Source organism: Heptranchias perlo, chromosome 29, assembly GCF_035084215.1.
Source record: "Heptranchias perlo isolate sHepPer1 chromosome 29, sHepPer1.hap1, whole genome shotgun sequence".
NCBI lineage: Eukaryota > Metazoa > Chordata > Chondrichthyes > Hexanchiformes > Hexanchidae > Heptranchias > Heptranchias perlo.
In genome coordinates, this window is record NC_090353.1 from 10,458,734 (window position 1) to 10,471,746 (window position 13,013).

Genomic DNA, 13,013 nt, shown 5'->3' on the forward strand with positions numbered 1-13,013 from the left:
TATTATTCCTTATCTCCACCCAAACTGTTTCATTATCTTGATGCTTTGTCCCAATATCATTTCTCTGTATTACAGTGATTCCTTCCTTTATTAACATAGCCACCCCACCTCCCCTTCCTTCCTGCCTGTCCTTCCTGATTGTTAAATACCCTGGCATATTTAATTCCCAGTCGTTGTCACCCTGCAGCCATGTTTCTGTAATGGCCACAAGATCATACCCATACGTAGTTATTTGTGCCGTTAACTCGTCCATTTTATTACGAATGCTACGTGCATTCAGATAAAGAACTTTCAAATCTGTTTTGTGACGCTTAGTTCCTGCTTTTTCCTTTTTTAACACTTTACCTATTACTCCATACCTTCTGTCCCTTCCTGTTACGCTTTCCTCTCTCTCCCTGCTCAGGTTCCCAACCCCCTGCCACTTTAGTTTAAACCCTCCCCAACAGCACTAGCAAACACTCCTCCTAGGACAGCGGTCCCGGCCCTGCCCAGGTGCAGACCGTCCGGTTTGTACTGGTCCCACCTCCCCCAGAACCGTTTCCAGTGTCCCAGGAATTTGAATCCCTCCCCCTTGCACCATTCCTCTAGCCACGTATTCATTTGAAATATCCTCCTATTTCTACTCTGACTAGCACGTGGCACTGGCAGCAATCCTGAGATTACTACCTTTGAGGTCCTATTTTTTAATTTACCTCCTAACTCCCTATATTCTGCTTTTAGGACCTCATCCCCTTTTTTACCTATATCGTTGGTGCCTATGTGCACCACGACAGCTGGCTGTTCGCCCTCCCCCTCCAAAATGTTCTGTAGCCGCTCCGAGACATCCTTGATCCTTGCACCAGGGAGGCAACACACCATCCTGGAGTCTCGGTTGCGGCCGCAGAAACGCCTGTCTATTCCCCTTACAATTGAGTCCCCTATCACTATAGCTCTGCCACTCTTTTTCCTCCCAGCCTGTGCAGCAGAGCTACCCGTGGTGCCAGGAAGTTGGCTGCTGCTGCCTTCCCCTGATAAGTCATCCCCCTCAACAGCATCCAAAGTGGCATATCTGTTTGAGAGGGGGATGGACACAGGGGACCCCTGCACTACCTGCCTGCATCTCTTACTCTTCCTGGTGGTCACCCATTCACTTCCTGCCTGTATACCCTTTACCTGCGGTGTGACCAACTCGCTAAACGTGCTATCCACGAGTTTCTCTGCATCGCGGATGCTCCACAGTGAGTCCACCCGCAGCTCCAGCTCCGAGATACGATCGGTCAGTAGCTGCAGGTGGACACACTTCCCGCACACATGGTCGGCAGGGACACTGGTAGTGTCCATGACTTCCCACATCTTGCAGGAGGAGCATATCACGGGTGCGAGGTCTGCTGCCATGACTTGCCTTAGCTGAGTTACCCCATAGCCCTGCACATTTGAAAAGGACAAATGTGCAGGGCTATGGGGAAAGAACAGGGGAGTGGGACTAAGTGGACAGCTCTTTAAAAGAGCTGGCACAGGCACAGGCACAGGCACGACAGGCCGAATGGCCTCCTTCTGTGTTGTATGATTCTATGGTAACATGATCCCACCACCAAGCATATCTTCCTGCCCTTCTTTGCTTTCCAGAGGAACCATTCCATCCACAATGCCCTCATTCACTCTTCCATCACCCTGGCTTCCGCCTGTCCTTCCCCTGTCATTTTCATGTTTAATCACAGCAGGTGCAGCACCAGTCCATTCACCTCTTCCCACATCATTGTCCAGGACCCCCATCAACCCCTCCATGTCAGGCAGTAATCCACGTGTCCTTCTTCCAATCTGGTAGCTGTATTCGCTGATCATGGTGCAACCTCCTCTACACTGGGGACACCAAGCAGGGATTAGAGCACCCAATGCTAAATATCTCAATTCCATCAACAAGTGTGGTCGCAAGCTCCGTGGCTTCCCTCTTTAACCCACCCACCCCCAATCCCATTCCCACTCTGACCTGCCACACTGTTCCAACCAAACTCAACGCAAGCTTCAGAAACAGTATCTCATCTTTCTTCTGGGCACCCTGCAGCCCTCTGGTCTGAACAGTGATTTTAGTAACCAGACCTTTGCTATTCCCCCATTTTCTGTACTGTAAGGAGATATTTCTTAATTTGCAACACCTAAAAGTGTTTCCAATGCATGCTTGAAAAATGATCTGCAGTTTTCCCCCTCCCTGAACTCTGCCTTTCTGATATGTAGGTATGCTTACAAATTGGTAAATTGGCAAGGCAGCCCCTGTGGAAAGTTAGTGAAAGTTGTGCATTGCCAGCAGTGGGCGGGAATTCCCCGGTTTATTCCCCTCCGATACTGGTCCAGTGACCGGGCAAGATTTGTTTTGTTGTCCGGAGCTGTCTCTGAAGAGGCGGAAATGGGGCAAAACCCGATGACCTGGCCCCAAAAAAAAGCAAGCACAGAGCAGGCGAACCAGTATCTGGGACAACCTCTGCCATTTCAGCTTCAAGCCTCCTGCCACCCTCCCATTCTTTCCTCTCCTCTTCTACTCCATTGGGCCACGTACCTGCTCCCCAAACTCTTACCTTATTTCTTCTCGTTAAATGCAGAAGCAGACCGATGTTGGTAGCGTCGTAAACCCGGAAACCTCTCCCAAAATCGCAGGTTGCAGACGAACGACCTGTAAAGGCAGCCAATGGCAAGGCAACAAAGGCGAGAAAACGAAAGTAGATCTCCCCCGGCTCTGCCCGTTTTACGTAACTGTTTGGCACAGAGGCAGGAGGTGCGGTCTGACACAGACAAGTGGAGTCAGAGTCCCACTGCTTGGACGAGCCGAGTTCAGTTCCATTGATTGCCTACATGTTTAGACAGATTTCCGTCCTCTGGATTATCTTTGCAGAAAGAATTCAACTCCATAAACTTGCATTTAAACAGCGCTTTTCACAATCGCTTTACAGCCACGCAAGTATTTTTGAAATGTCCTCACTGCCGTAGGAAATGTGGCAGCCAATTTGCACACTGCAAGGTCGGACAAACGGGAATGACCAGATGATCTGTCTTAGTGCTGTTGGTTGAGGGATAAATATCGGCCAGGACACTGAGGAGAATTGCCCTGCACTTTTTGGAAATAGTGCCGTAGAACTACATGATTTAGCTCTGTGTTAAAAACATTCAATTCCATGATTTGCTCCTGAAAATAGAAACAGTCCTATTTCAACTTGAACCCTTTCTGCACATGTAGACAATCCAAGGAATTGGGCTAATCCAATGTCACCCCTTGGCCCAATCAAAATAAGAAACAATTCAGAGAATGGAACCGTCATTACACATCTATGGTTTGGGACTCCTCCATGTTATCTACTTATACCACTGGCAAAGCCATGTGCCCATGGGATAAATACAAGACCTGGAGGAACTGCTGCCCGCTAGAGAATCAGAAGTGCTATTACGTTGCCCAAAATTTGGCAGCTACTTCCTTTCTGTGTTTGTTTTTCCTCTTCCCCTTCCTATGATTCTATTAATATTTTTGTTCATCTCTTATGTTTCAATTCCAAAGAAGGCCCCAGCTCAAAACATTAATGTGTCTCCTCTTCACAAATGTTGACTGACCTATTGCGTGTTTCCAACTCTTTCTGTTTTTGTATTCTATATATGTCCATACTCCAGGACATGAAACCCCTCAGACACAGAGGCAATCTAACGAAGGAATTAAACTTTTCTAATGAATAATCCATGGGATTGAAACCTTTCTATGGGATTCTCTGCACGCTGATAGGCAACTAAGGAACTAGAACCCTTCCTTTGCACTCAAGTGATCCTGGTTTCTTTCTATATGGACAGATAATTCAAGGAATGAGACCTTCAAAATCTAGGAATGGAACTCTCTCTTCACAGGTAGATTTTGCAGGATTCAATTTTCTATCATTGTAGGTAGAATTTAAACTATTTCACTCACAAGGACAATTAAAGTAATGCTGCCCTTTACATACAAGTAAAGAAAGACTTGCATTTATATAACGTCTTTCATGACCTCAGGACAACCCAATGCACTTTACAGCCAATTAAATACTTTTGAAGTGATGTCACTGTTGCAATGTAGGAAACGCAGCAGCTAATTTGCGCACAACAAGGTCCCACAAACAGCAATGTGATAATGAACAGTTTATTAATGTTGGCTGAGGGATAAATATTAAGCAAGACACCAGGGAGAACTTCCCTGCTCTTTAAATAGTGCCATAGGATTTTTTACGTCCACCTAAAAGGGCAGACAGGGCCTCCTCGGTTTAACATCTCATCCAATAGACGGCGCCTCCAACAGTGCAGCACCCCCTCAGTATTGCACTGGAGTGTCAGCCTAGATTTTGTGCTCAAGTCTTTGAAGTGTGACTTGAACCCACGACCTTCTGACTCAGAGGCAAGAGTGCTACAACCCTGTGATGTGTTATTTATTTGGAACATACCCTAGAGTCCGTTATTGTTTATTATAAATGGAAATATAGCAATTCCTTATCTTGTTAAGGTTGTCGGTATGACTTGAGAAGTTTTTGAGAAAGTATGAATTCAAATTCAAGCCTCCTGCTTGTGTAGCACGTGATTAAACTATAATTAGTAATGTACCACATTAATACCATAGGAAGCAATGCCGGGATTTATTATACTGGTCAGTACAGTATAATATAGATTCTATATATTAATGCAGTATGAAGGGGTCTTAAGGCTGTAGAGATGGTAACAGAAAATACAAAAGCTGTGCACAAGTATCAGTGTAAGTCAGTGCTTCTGATTTTGAATTGGGCCGATGAAGCCATCAAACAAATACAGGTGCTTCCCCCCATCCCCAAGAGGAGGATACCACGAATACAGCACAAATAGCCCACTCAAACTAATAATTCTATGCTCATCATTGATGAGGCAGACCACGGTGACTTCATGGCAATGAAAATCGGGAGCAATGTAGAATGAACGGCTAATCCAATATCGTCCATTTTACACTATCGCCCAAAGTCAAAATTATCCCCTGTAGGTGTGAACATTGAGTGAGGATGGAACTGTCTTGACTACGATGCCTTCCTTGGTCTTTTAACCTGATGACACTCATTATCTAGGCTCACATATGAAAGCTAAGTACTAGTGAGCTTGTGGAACCCATGGAACTGTACCCCAGCATGAGCCAGCACCTTCAGGAGAGGAGGGAAGAAAAGGGTCAGGGAAAAACATTAACAAACTCATCTTAGCTGTGGTATGGGGGGAAAAGCAGGGAGGCAGGGGGTATTAACGATTGGAGACAAACTGCTTCACCACAGGGAAGGAAATTTTCCATGGAGTCACTCCAGACCCTTCTTGTGTAACTCTTACCATTGGCACAAAGGGAGGAAAATATAACATTAGAAGAAGTTTGGCCAGGTCGTAGAGACAAGACACTTTCTCTCAGAGGGGAGAGTCTGTGCTCAGCCACTCTCAAACACATCCCGCATCTAGTGCGAGAGCAGCAATGGCAGAAGCCAGAGATTAAGTTGCTTGCTGCCCTCGTTCCTGTAGTAATGGAGTGACGAAAGGTGCTTTTATGTTAGGTGAGTGCAGTTAGCCGCACACACATGGCACTCCCACAGTCAACAACACTCTAATATAAAGTGGGGAAACTTATTTCTATTCATTCTCAGGATGTGGGCATCGCTGGCAAGGCTGGCATTTATTGCTAATCCCTAGTTGCCCCTTGAGAAGGTGGTGGTGGGCCTTCATCTTGAACCACTGCAGTCCATGTGGTGAAGGTACTCCCACAATGCTGTTAGGTAGGGAGTTTCAGCATTTTAACCCAGTGACAATGAAGGAATGGCGATATATATCCAAATCAGGATGGTTGATGACTTGGAGGGGAACTTGGAGGATGGTGTTCCCATGCACCTGCTGCCCTTGTCGATCTTGGTGGTGCAGGTCGCAGGTTTGGGAGGTGTTGCTATAGAAGCCTTGATGAGTTGCTGCAGTGCAACCCGTAGATAATATACACTGCAGCCACGGTACGCCAAGGGTGTAGATGTTTAAGCCAATGGATGGCGTGCCGATCAAGTGGACTGCTTTGTCCTGGATAGTGTTGAGCTTCTTGAGTGTTGTTGGAGCTGTATCCATCCGGGCAAGTAGACAGTATTCCACCACGCTCCTGACTTGTGCCTTGTAGGCGGTAAAAAGGCTTTGGGGAGTCAGGAGGTGAGCCACTCGCCGCAGAATACCCAGCCTCTGACCTGCTCTAGTAGCCACGGCATTTATGTGGCTGGTCCAGTTGAGTTTCTGGTCAATGGTGACCCCCCCAGGATGTTGATGGTGGGGGACTCACCGATGGTAATGTCATTGAATGTCATGGGGAGGTGGTTAGACTCTCTCTTGTTGGAGATGGCCATTGCCTGGCACTTGTCTGGCGCAAATGTTACTTGCCACTTATCAGCCCAGCCCAATCCGAAGACCTACAAATTTGTGGGTTTCTAGAGCTTCTGCCAACTCTCCACTTAAATGTAAAACTGTGGAGACAGATTGCAATGGGATGTGTGGGTCTCTAGCTTCCGCTGTAGTCCGACTGGAGCGGCAGCACCAGGCAAATAGGGTAGAGCAGCGGGCAAGGTGACAAGTCTTTGTTTGAGCATTGATTTCCTGGAGACATCTACTCAATGATGAATCTCCTCGAGAAAGAGGAAGAGGAGAAAAATACCTTAAAAAAAAGAGGAAGTCTGACCAGCAAAGAGACAAAAATAAAACAGGCCTCACATTCTGCATCCCAACTGTTACATCTGATAGTAATCTTCCATCTGGGGAGAAAATATTGTGTTGCTGCAAATAATTGTCTCAAAACTTTCACTGGTGCTTCCTATTTACCTCAACTTCTTCCAAATTTTTTCATTTGCTTTTTGTGGGTTATTTCGTATTTTCTTCCCTTGTTCCTTACTCCTGTGAAGTTACAAAGTGTCTCTGGCCGAGAGGGCAGAGGAGAAGGTGAGCAAGGCTAGCCTGCATTGGTTCGCCTTTCAGTTGTCCATCCCTCCCCCTGTATAGAACAGCTCAGCTCATGCCTGCCACCTTCCACAGTGGCACAGTGTAATTAGGGACTCACTGCGACGAAGGTTGTGGGCACAAAACCATTTCCAATATTGACTAGTATGGACATCTGGACCTCCAAACTGCTGCTCGAGGCAATGCCACCTTAGGATCATCCAAAAATAGCTCTTATTTTTTGATGTAGGAAAGTACACCTTTAAATGGGCAGTAGTGTGGTGCCTTGAAAGACAATTTAACAGGTTGGTAAACAGAGCACAAGCAAAATGTGTTAGCTGTGGCTCAGTGGTAGAACTCTTGCCTCTGAGTCAGAAGGTTATCGGTTCACGTCCCACTCTGGCGACTTGAGCACATAATCCAGGCTGACCCTTCAGTACAGTACTGAGAGAGAGTGCACTGACAGAGGTGCTGTCTTTCGGAGAAGATATTAAACCGAGGCCTCGTGTGGATGTAAAAGATCCCATTGCACTATTTGAAGAAGAGCAGGGGAGTTCTACTGGTGTCCTGACCAATATTTATCCCTCACCTAAAACAGATGATCCAATCAATATTGCTGTTTGTGGGGCCTTGCTGTGCGCAAATTGGCTGCTGCATTTCCCTGCCTTACATCAGTGACTACGCTTCAAAAGTACTTCATTGGCTGTGAAGAGCTTTGGGACGTCCTGAGGCCGTGAAAGGCACTTTATAAATGCAAGTCTTTAAAAGAAAGAATTTCATTTATACATGCCCTTATCATGTCACAATATCATGAGATAGTTTCAGCTGAAGAAGGTTCTCCAGAATACCAGCTCTACCATCTCCCTATTATAGCATATAGTTGTTGCTTAAGTGAGTCCAGTGTCATGGTCCTAACCACCCTGTGGGAGCAATGGAATCCGTTGTATGAGGTTGATTTAAAGGTTATGTTTAAATCACACTGGTCTTTTACGCTGATAGTTGCATTCCAATGTAGTCAAATTAGGTATACACAGGAAATTACGGCATAAATTGCCGTTGGCAAGATTGGTCTAATGACAGGCATAAATTCTGACGTAACTTGCCGGTTATGCCATTGCAAGAAATTTTGCCCCATTATGACATGATGCTCCCGTAATTGCACTCTCGCCTCTGAATCAGAAGGTTGTGGGTTCAAGTCCCACTCCAGAGGCTTGAGCACAAGATCTAGGCTGACACTCCAATGCAGTACTGAGGGAGTGCTGCACTGTCGGAGGTGCCGTCTTTCAGATGAGGCGTTAAACCGAGGCCTCGTCTTCCCTCTCAGGTTTCGAAAGTGAGCGGGGAGCTCCCCCCGATGTCCTGGCCAATATTTATCCTTCAACCAACATCACTAAAACAGATGATCTGGTCATTTTCTCATTACTGTATGTGGGATCTTGCTGTGCGCAAAGTGGCTGCCGTGTTTCCTACATTGCAACAGTGACTACACTTCAAAAATACTTCATTGGCTGTACAGCGCTTTGGGACATCCTGAGGTTGTGAAATGCACTATATAAATGCAAGTCTTTTTTTTCTTTTATTGCCACTTAGTTAGATAAGCTATGAGGCACTGTGTGTAACCGTCTCTCATATTACAACGAAATCAGTTTAAAAATGCGGCATGAAAGTGTTAATGAAAATGAAAACCTCATTATGTGGAAATCAAGATTCAATGCACCTTCCTGTTTCCACTTATTCATTCTCAGTACCTCAAAAGCATGTGAAATCTTTTCGTCCTTCAATTTTCACTTCCTTCTCCAATCTGCAGGACTTAAACTGCAAGCGTGGAGTCACCTAATGATTACTTCACAATCTCATCTTCTCCCCTACTTTTTCCAACTTTGGTGGTGTAAGCCAAGGTCCTTCGCCTAGGTTTCTCAGCGAATGAAAAAGTGTATCTTTGGACTTTCTCCCTTCTGGAATTAGGAATAACTCCCACTCACAGCACCTGTTACTTGCAATGTATAAAATTGATTTATTGCAAGATATTTATTCTTGCATTGCTTACATGAATGTTGCTGGATTGTTAAAAAAACCCAACAGGTTCACTAATGTCCTTCAGGGCAGAGACCTGCCTCCCCTACCCTGTCTGGCCTATGTGACTCCAGTCCCATGCTATGTGGTTGACTCCTAATGTCCTCAGGGCAACTAGGGATGGGCGATAAATAGTTCCTTGCCAGTATCGTCCACATCCCAAGAACAAATAAAAGAAAGGCAAAAGGTATCTCAATCACCAGCCTGCATTGGTTCTTCTGCTCTTCATTTCCCTGACCAGGAGATTAATAAACAGATTATTCAACGCAACAAGGATAATACTCTATGATATAGCCCTTCAGCCATCTGTGCTATTGCTTCTTTGTGAACATTATATTTGTGAACAGAACATCAGAGGAGCATATATGAAATAAAAAGAGCAAATGCTAGAAATGCACAGCAGGTGGGTCAGCATCTGAAAGAGAGAGAAACGGGTTAACATTTCTGCTGTGACCCTTCAATAGAGCTTGACAATTCCTTTTCTTGCTTTAGTATTTTCCTTCTTATGATTTTTCCTCCCTCCTCCTCCAATGGTGTTTCCTCGGGGCAGGGCGCCATTCCCCAGACAACATTCACCCTCTAGGCCTCATCTGAATGTGTGAGACTAGACAGTGAGGGAGGGGAGAGGGGTCGAATTTCCGTGTGCGCCATTTCCCCGGGGTTTCAGTGGGTCCTCTGCCGAACTTACGGCAAACTGTCAGGAGAACCCCTGCCGAAATTCAACCCCTAAGGGTCAGCGGGCTATTTGACCAGACAACAGGTCACAGCCAGGCCTGACCCTGCCCACACCTGATGTCCGCGCACACACGTAGTTTTCAGCAGGGGTCACTGGGCAGCAATCAGGAACAAGAACCCTGGCTGATTTTTCTCCTCCCTGGCCTAGTAGCTAAAGGGGTGGCGTCAGAACCCGTCCAATTACACAGGGCCCCCTACCAGTCCGGGGTTGCGAGCGGATCCACTGATCCTGATCATCGTGTGAACTATTTTTATAAATTACCTATTGCAAATGCTCCTTTTCACGATCATATGTGTGCGGATTTGATACCAGATTAAGTGGGTTGTATTTGGTATCATTTGTCCAGTAAAATGTTGGGGCCCCAAACCGAACCTTTTCATGGAACCCCTGCAAGGCCAATCCCGCTCAACCAAATATAGCTCTCCACGGGTACAGTAGCATAGTGGTTATGTTACTGGACTAGTAATCCAGAGACCTGGACTAAAATCCAGAGTCATAAGTTCAAATCCTGCCACGGCAGCTGGCGAATTTAAATTCAATTAATTAATTAAATAAAAATCTGGAATTAAAATACTAGTATCAGTAATGATGGACATGAAACTACCGGATTGTCGTAAAAACCCATCTGGTTCACTAATGCCCTTTAGGGAAGGAAACCTGCCATCCTTACCCTGTCTGGCCGAGATGTGACTCCAGACCCACAGCAATGTGGTTGATTCTTAATTGTCCTCTGAAATGGTCTAGCAAGCCACTCAGTTGTAAAATCTCGCTACGAAAAGTCATAATAAGAATAAAACCGGACGGACCACCCGGCATCAGACCACTAGGCACCGGACACGACAATGGCAAAACACCAAGCCCAGTCGACCCTGCAAGGTCCTCCTTACTAACATCTGGGGACTTGTGCCAAAATTGGGAGAGCTGTCCCACAGACTAGTCAAGCAACAGCCTGACATAGCCATACTCACAGAATCATACCTTTCAGCCAACGTCCCAGACTCTTCCATCACCATCCCTGGGTATGTCCTGTCCCACCGGCAGGACAGACCCACCAGAGGTGGTGGTACAGTGATATACAGTCAGGAGGGAGTGGCCCTGGGAGTCCTCAACATTGACTCCAGATCCCATGAAATCTCATGACGTCAGGTCAAACATGGGCAAGGAAACCTCCTGCTGATTACCACCTACTGTCCTCCCTCAGCTGATGAATCAGTCCTCCTCCATGTTGAACACCACTTGGAAGAAGCACTGAGGGTAGCAAGGGCACAAAATGTACTCTGGGTGAGGGATTCAATGTCCATCACCAAGAGTGGCTCGGTAGCACCACTGCTGGCCGAGTCCTGAAGGACATAGCTGCTAGACTGGGCCTGCGGCAGGTGGTGAGCGAACCAACACGAGGGAAAAACTTAATTGACCTCGTCCTCACCAATCTACCTGTCGCAAATGCATCGGTCCATGACCGTATTGGTAGGAGTGACCACCGCACAGTCCTCGTGGAGATGAAGTCCCGTCTTCGCACTGAGGACACCATCCAACGTGTTGTGTGGCACTACCACCGTGCTAACTGGGATAGATTCAGAACAGATCTAGCAGCTCAAAACTGGGCATCCATGAGGCGCTGTGGGCCATCAGCAGCAGCAGAATTGTATTCCAGCACAATCTGTAACCTCATGGCCTGGCATATTCCTCACTCTACCATTACCAACAAGCCAGGGGATCAACCCTGGTTCAATGAGGAGTGTAGAAGAGCATGCCAGGAGCAGCACCAGGCATACCTAAAAATGAGGTGCCAACCTGGTGAAGCTACAACTCAGGACTACATGCATGCTAAACAGCGGAAGCAACATGCTATAGACAGAGCTAAGCGATTCCACAACCAACGGATCAGATCAAAGCTCCGCAGTCCTGCCACATCCAGTCGTGAATGGTGGTGGACAATTAAACAACTAACGGGAGGAGGAGGCTCTGCAAACATCCCCATCCTCAATGATGGCGGAGTCCAGCACGTGAGTGCAAAAGACAAGGCTGAAGCGTTTGCAACCATCTTCAGCCAGAAGTGCCGAGTGGATATCCTCCCGATATCCCCACCATCACAGAAGCCAGTCTTCGGCCAATTCGATTCACTCCACGTGATATCAAGAAACGGCTGAGTGCACTGGATACAGCAAAGGCTATGGGCCCCGACAATATCCCAGCTGTAGTGCTGAAGACTTGTGCTCCAGAACTAGCTGCGCCTCTAGCCAAGCTGTTCCGGTACAGCTACAACACTGGCATCCACCCGACAATGTGGAAAATTGCCCAGGTATGTCCTGTCCACAAAAAGCAGGACAAATCCAATCCGGCCAATTACCGCCCCATCAGTCTGCTCTCAATCATCAGCAAAGTGATGGAAGGTGTCGTCGACAGTGCAATCAAGTGGCACTTACTCACCAATAACCTGCTCACCGATGCTCAGTTTGGGTTCCGCCAGGACCACTCGGCTCCAGACCTCATTACAGCCTTGGTCCAAACATGGACAAAAGAGCTGAATTCCAGAGGTGAGGTGAGAGTTACTGCCCTTGGCATCAAGGCAGCATTTGACCAAGTGTGGCACCAAGGAGCCCCAGTAAAATTGAAGTCAATGGGAATCAGGGGGAAAACTCTCCAGTGGCTGGAGTCATACCTAGCACAAAGGAAGATGGTAGTGGTTGTTGGAGGCCAATCATCTCAGCCCCAGGACATTGCTGCAGGAGTTCCTCAGGGCAGTGTCCTAGGCCCAACCATCTTCAGCTGCTTCATCAATGACCTTCCCTCCATCATAAGGTCAGAAATGGGGATGTTCGCTGATGATTGCACAGTGTGCAGTTCCATTCGCAACCCCTCAAATAATGAAGCAGTCCGAGCCCGCATGCAGCAAGACCTGGACAACATCCAGGCTTGGGCTCATAAGTGGCAAGTAACATTCGCACCAGATAAGTGCCAGGCAATGACCATCTCCAACAAGAGAGAGTCTAACCACCTCCCCTGACATTCAACGGCATTACCATCACCGAATCCCCCACCATCAACATCCTGGGGGTCACCATTGACCAGAAACTTAACTGGACCAGTCATATAAATACTGTGGCTAAGAGAGCAGGTCAGAGGCTGGGTATTCTGTGGCGAGTGACTCACCTCCTGACTCCCCAAAGCCTTTCCACCATCTACAAGGCACAAGTCAGGAGTGTGATGGAATACTCTCCACTTGCTTGGATGAGTGCAGCTCCAACAACACTCAAGAATCTCG

General features: G+C 47.0%; 1 protein-coding gene across 2 annotated transcripts in view; it reads right to left on the reverse strand.

The window, feature by feature from the left end:
- ticam1 (TIR domain containing adaptor molecule 1) overlaps nt 1–2,663 on the reverse strand; it is a 39,146-nt gene extending 36,483 nt beyond the window's left edge. For both annotated transcript variants that reach the window (XM_067968099.1, XM_067968100.1), the window contains exon 1: nt 2,550–2,663. The gene's annotated coding sequence lies outside the window, so the exon portion shown is untranslated. The remainder of the gene's footprint in view (nt 1–2,549) is intronic.
- Nucleotides 2,664–13,013: the final 10,350 nt, after the last annotated feature.